The sequence below is a fragment of the Piliocolobus tephrosceles genome, chromosome 8 (assembly GCF_002776525.5).
Source record: "Piliocolobus tephrosceles isolate RC106 chromosome 8, ASM277652v3, whole genome shotgun sequence".
In the NCBI taxonomy this organism is placed as follows: domain Eukaryota; kingdom Metazoa; phylum Chordata; class Mammalia; order Primates; family Cercopithecidae; genus Piliocolobus; species Piliocolobus tephrosceles.
Genome location: NC_045441.1, coordinates 97,802,994 through 97,808,993, shown reverse-complemented (window position 1 = coordinate 97,808,993; position 6,000 = coordinate 97,802,994). Strand labels below are relative to the sequence as shown.

General features: G+C 42.2%; 1 protein-coding gene across 9 annotated transcripts in view; it reads left to right on the top strand.

Annotated features, from left to right (window-relative positions):
• The window catches only part of SRPK2 (SRSF protein kinase 2), a 296,676-nt gene that overhangs the window by 190,592 nt on the left and 100,084 nt on the right, over positions 1-6,000 (top strand). The window lies entirely within an intron of this gene.

Below are 6,000 nucleotides of genomic sequence, written 5' to 3'. Positions count from 1 at the left end.
CCCCCCCCCCCCCCCCCCCCCCCTCCCCCTCCCTCCCCCCCCCCCCTTCCCCCTCCCTTCCCCTTCCCCCTTCCCCTGTTCCCCTTTCCCCTTTCCCCTTTCCCCTTTTCCCTTTCCCTTTCGCCTTTCCTTTTTCCTTTTCCCTTCTCTTCCCTTTCCCCTTTCCCCTTTCCTTTCATTTTTCCTTTTCTATTTTGTTGTTTATTTTTTTTCTGAGACAGGGTCTCACTCTCTCACACAGGTTGGAGTGCAGTGCTGTGATCTCAGCTCATTGCAGACTCCCATGCTCAAGCAATCCTCTCACATCAGCCTCCTTAGTAGCCGGGACTACAGATGTGTGCCACCATGCCCAGCTAATTTTTGTAGTTTTTGTGGAGACAGGGTGTTGCCAGGTTGCCCAGGCTGGTCTCAGACTCCTGGGCTCAACTGATAAACCCACCCGCTGTGGCCTCCCCAAAGTGCTGGGATCACAGGTGGGGGCCACTGCACCCAGCCTAAAGTGGTATATTTCTTTATATTTCTTATAGTACATGAAAACATGTTCTTAAATTAACACCTTGTTTAAATTTTGGATCTTTAGATAAAATCTCAGTCTCCTTCTTAAAGAATTACAGATTAATTTTCACTCTGAATGTAGCTGAGCTTATGGTAAAAGAAACTATGCATATTGATTGCTTAAATCTCCACATAGATATTTCTAACTATCTTGAAGTCATACATTTTATAATGGTATAGTGTTGGATATTTAAAATATCTATAGCTGTACTGGGGTTTTCTTTTATTGTTTAAAAATATATTGTTATTTTTGTAGAGATGAGGTCTTGCTGTGTTGCCCAGGCTGGCCCCAAACTCCTGGGCTCAAGCGATCCTCCTGCCTCAGTGTCCCAACTGGCTGGGACTACAGGTGTGCACCACCACACCTGGCTTCTTTTATTTTTTAAGAATAGCTTTTTGAAGTATAATTCACATAACATACAGTTTGCTTATGTAACATATATATTTCAGTGTTGTTTATTATGTTCACAGAATTGTACAACCATTACCACATTAGGACATTTTCATCCCTCCTAACGGATATCCCATATCTACTAGCAGTCCCCATTTTCCTCCTATTTTCTCCATTTCCCCCAACCCTTAACATAGGCATCCACTGATTTACCCTATCTCTATACATTTATCTGTTCTAGACGTTTGATGGAAAATGGAAAATCATACAACCTGCGGTCTTTTCAGACTGACATCTGTCACCCAACAAAGTTTTGGAGGATCCATCCGTGTTGTAGCATACTATCAGTGCTTCTTTTCTCTTTATTACTGAATAACATTCCCTTGTAATGATATGCCCCATTTTATTTATTAGTTGGGGGACGTTTGGGTTATTTCTGCTTCTTGTTAAAAATAATAATACTTCTTTGAACACCGTGGATGAGATTTTGCTAGACATACGCTTTTATTTCTCTTGGGTATATACTTGGGAGTGGAATTGTTGGGTTATTTGGTAATTTTATATTTAAACTTTTGAGGAACCGCCAGACTGTTTTCCAACATGGCTATGCTATGTTACACTTCCCACCAACAATGTTTGAAGAGCCCTACTTCTTCATCCTTCTTTAAAACACTTATTATCTGACCTTTTTTAGTAGCCATTCTAGTGGGTATGAAGTGGTATCAGATTGTGGTTTTAATTTCCGTTTCTCTGATTACTAACGATGTTGAGCATCTTTTCCTGTATTTATTGGTCGTTTGTATATCCTCTTTGGAGAAATGTCTTTCCAATCCTTTTTATCCATTTTTAAATTGGTGTGTCTTATTGAGTCAGAAGAGTTCTTTATATATTCTAGACACAAGTCACTTACCACTTATGATTTGCAAGTACTTCCCTCCATTCTGTGACCTTTAAATTTTCTTGATGGTGCCCTTTGAAGTACAAAAGTTTAAAATTTTGAAGTCCATTTGTTTTTTCTTGTATTGCTTATGCTTTCAGTGTCATATTTAAGAAGCATTGCCTAACCTAAGGTCGTGAAGATTTACTCCTATGTTTTTTCCTGAGAGTTTTATAGTTTTAGCTCTTTCATATAAAGTCTGTGTGTGTGAGAGAGGTCTAACTTTATTTATTTTGCATATGAGTGTCTATTTGTTGCAGTACCACTGTTGAAAAGACTGTTCTTTTACCATTTAGTTATTTTGGTATTCTTGTTGAAAATATTTATGGGTCATTTCCTCTGCCATTGCTGCTTATATACTTCTAATAATTTCTATGTGAAATAGCTTCCTGATGGCTTTCATTAGGATTGATGAAAGTTGCTTTTTTTTAATCTGTTGATAGATTTAATGAGTGTGTATTTGGTGAGATAACCCATCATGTCTTGGTCTTTTACAGTGTTGCAATTTAACCAGGCTTTGCAGTACTCTAGAAGCCATCAGAAACCACTTTAAAGAAGCCATCCTTGGCCAGGCATAGTGGCACACTCCTGTAGTCCAAGCTACCCACCAGGCTGAGGCAGGAGGGTCGTTTGAGCCCAGGGCTTCAAGGTTGCAGTGAGCTGTGAATGCACCACTGCACTCCATCCACTCTGGGCAACAGAGCGAGACCCTGTCTCAAAATGAAAATAAAAGAATCCAGCTCTAAGACAATATGGCTTGGCTTTCACTTCTCTGTTTCTGCCCTAGGAGAAATTTACCTGGGTTTCCTATGTGGTAGACAGTAACAAGGATGGAGGGATGAAAAAGAATTGGCGGTTGCATTGTACCGAGGCTTTCTATGATGAACTGAGTGATTTGAGAATTGGTGATAATTAGTATGAAGTAGGTCATTAGAAGTTGTGGAACAGATAATCATCACTTATGGACAGGAATCTCTCAATGTGAGGCTGAAATGCCCCTCAGTACAGGTTGGATCTGAAAGGTCTTGAGTTGTACCATCCACTAGAAATATTCACATATAAAACATTTTAATATCTAGCAAGTAGAAAATTATTAATAAAATATTTTTACTCTTTTGGTTACTGAGTCTTGGGAATCTAATATGTATTTTATACTTCTAGTACATCTCAGTTTGAACTAGCTACTTCATGTGCCTGATATCCCAATGTGGCTGGTGGCTACTGTATTGGGCAGCACAGTTCTAGATGTTTTGATACGACGGCCAGTTGAACTATTAATCAGCATTACTAAACCTCCTCTATACTTAAGGTTACCACTTTTCATTTGGTAGAGCTGGCTTTTGAGAAGCTTTCTGTCTGCCTATTCAGTGTGGCCCTCACTGTAGGAATGAGAAGTGCCTACACACTTAGACTGCAGGGTCTGAGAATTTTGAGGGTCTGAGCCATGTGGGCAGCTCAGCAAGTCGGTAAAGAATAAGTGAGAGAGACATTATAATGAAGGTGCTGGAACCTCTCAATTGAGAGAGAATGGTCCGTGAAAATTAGAATCTCTTCTCCATATTGCACTCTACTCCATTTAGGTAAAGCCATATATAGAAAATGCTACTAGTGCAGTGGGTCTCAATGGGCATGTTTCCCCTCCTCCCGCAACACACACACATTTGTCATTGTCTAGACACATTTTTGATGGCCACAGCTGGGTGGTGGGGTGGGGGTGGGGGGCTGTGTTCTACTGACATATAGTGGCTGGAGGCCAGCGATGGTGAAAAGCATCCCACAGTGCACATGACAGCCCCACAGCAGTGAATTGTCCAGTCCAAGAATCCACTGTGCCAAGCACAGTAGTGCCCTGCACTGGCAGAACAAGAGCCATCATTTCTTGTCTTTTCTTCAAGTAGTTTCTACAGCACACTCTCTGTGTGTGTATGTGTGTGTGTGTGTGTGTGTGTGTTTTAGAGAATGCACTCATTTTTTATATAAAGTTTCTGAGTTAGGAAGAAACAGCTAGCTTTCAAAGTATTTCTGATTGAGGAAATGTGTCAGACAAATTGATTCTGCCCACACCCCGAAGGAGTGGGTTGTGCTTCTTTTGGACGTCATCTCAAACCTTTTCCTCCGGCTGGGGAAGTTCCTTGCCTGCCTTTCCTCCTTTAGAAATCTCTTTTGCCTGGGGCCATTCTACTTTCAGTGAGGGCACATATGTTAAAACGAAATGAGCATTTACATGGCTTCCAGAAAGATTCTTGTACTTTTGTGAGGCCTGTTGGAAGTTTTGAATGTAATCTGGAAGTGATGTGTGTGTGAGAGAGAGAGGGAGAGAGGGAGAGAGAGAGAGAGAATGAATGAGTATTATTCTCTTTCAGGACTCTTGAAAGAGAGTGATTAACTCGGAGTGTTATCACCACCACAGTCCTGATGTCTGTTACCCAGGGAACTGGGTAACAGCAATCAATACATTTTCAGCTTATAAATATTCTTTAGTTGTCCTGCTAAAGATATTCATACCTTTGATTATTCACCGTTAAGTTGACCTATTGTGTGTGATCCCCACCCCTTCCTCATAATGTTGGGTATTTCTGCTGCCTTCTATTCCTACTCCTTCCTTCAGTTGTGGCCATGTGGGTTTTTTTGTTGGCAAGCCATGTACATTAGTGGTTGTGTTGGGGGCTCTCAGATTGGACAAGGGTTTAGAGGCCCAGGTTAGAAGAGGCAGTGGTTGGCGGCCAGGCGCGTTGGCTCACGCCTGTAATTGCAGCACTTTGGGAGGCCAAGACAGGCAGATCATGAGATCAGGAGATCAAGACCATCCTGGCTAACATGGTGAAACCCCGTCTCTACTAAAAATACAAAAAATTAGCTGGGCATGGTGGCAGGTGCCTGTGATCCCAGCTACTTGGGAGGCTGAGGCAGAAGAATGGCGTGAACCCAGGAGGCAGAGCTTGCAGTGAGCCGAGATTGCGCCACTGCACTCCAGCCGGGGCGAGACCAAGACTCCGTCTCAAAAAAAAAAAAAAAAGCAGTGGTTGAGGCAGCTCTTTTGGCCTGTCTCTTAGTGGCAGCTACAGATGAACTTGTATTGCTGTGACCCTGACCTTCTCAAGATTCCAGGGCTGAAGAGTGAGCTTTGACTGTATGCCCCAGGCTGTGCTACAGTGAGGAGAGAAAGGATCCAGAATCAGTCTTCCACTGGGCAGAGAGCAAGTGTTCTAAAAGAAAATCTAGCAATAACACCAAGATTCCACCTGCTCTCAACAACTAGGGCTTAGGTCTTGGAACTCTCCATTGACAACGGCTATACCCTTAAAATAGGGCGCATGCTGGGTGACAGCAGTTGCATAGTATGAGGAACTGGTGCTAAAGAATTTTGCTTGACCAGAACCAGACCACAATATTTTTGTCAAGCTCGTTCTTCCGGATGTAGCAGGCCTGAGGGCTGCAGTGGAAGAAATGCCCCAAGGAAAGGCACTCAGATGTTGGGCAACTGACCCTTGAAGCAGCCTTTCCACAGCAGCCGTCATCTTCAGCTCACGCATTCAGTGGCAGTTTTATTAGTAGGATAGCTTAAAGGAGAGAAGTGCTTCTGGCATCCAGGTTGAGACTGTAGGGTCCTATTTCCCCCCATTGGGGCATGGTTAGAAATAGTAAGTGAATTCCATTATGAACCATTCTCCTCATAGAGCCCTGAAAGGGAATAATCTCAGTCAATCAATCAATCAGACAGACACACACACACACACACACACACACACACACACACCCACACCCACACCCACACCCACACACCACTTTCAGAATACATTCAGAACTACTTCTAACAGGCCTTATAGAAGTACAAGAATCTTTCTGGCAATCTTGTATATTTTAGCTACAGTGTATATTAATCAGCTTTTATGAGTTACTGAAACCTAACGTCATTGCTACTATTTCTATGGGAAAAGAATTCTGATTTTCAAATAACAGGAAATAAGCTTTCAAAAGTTGAGTGCTGCTTGCACCTGTCTTTTTATAATCTTTGTGATGTTTTCTAACCAATAAGGCTGTGTACCATGGAATATGCTTTCATTTCACTTAAATTTCCCAAGATTGGTAGGACTTAAGTGGAGCACTGAAATTTCAC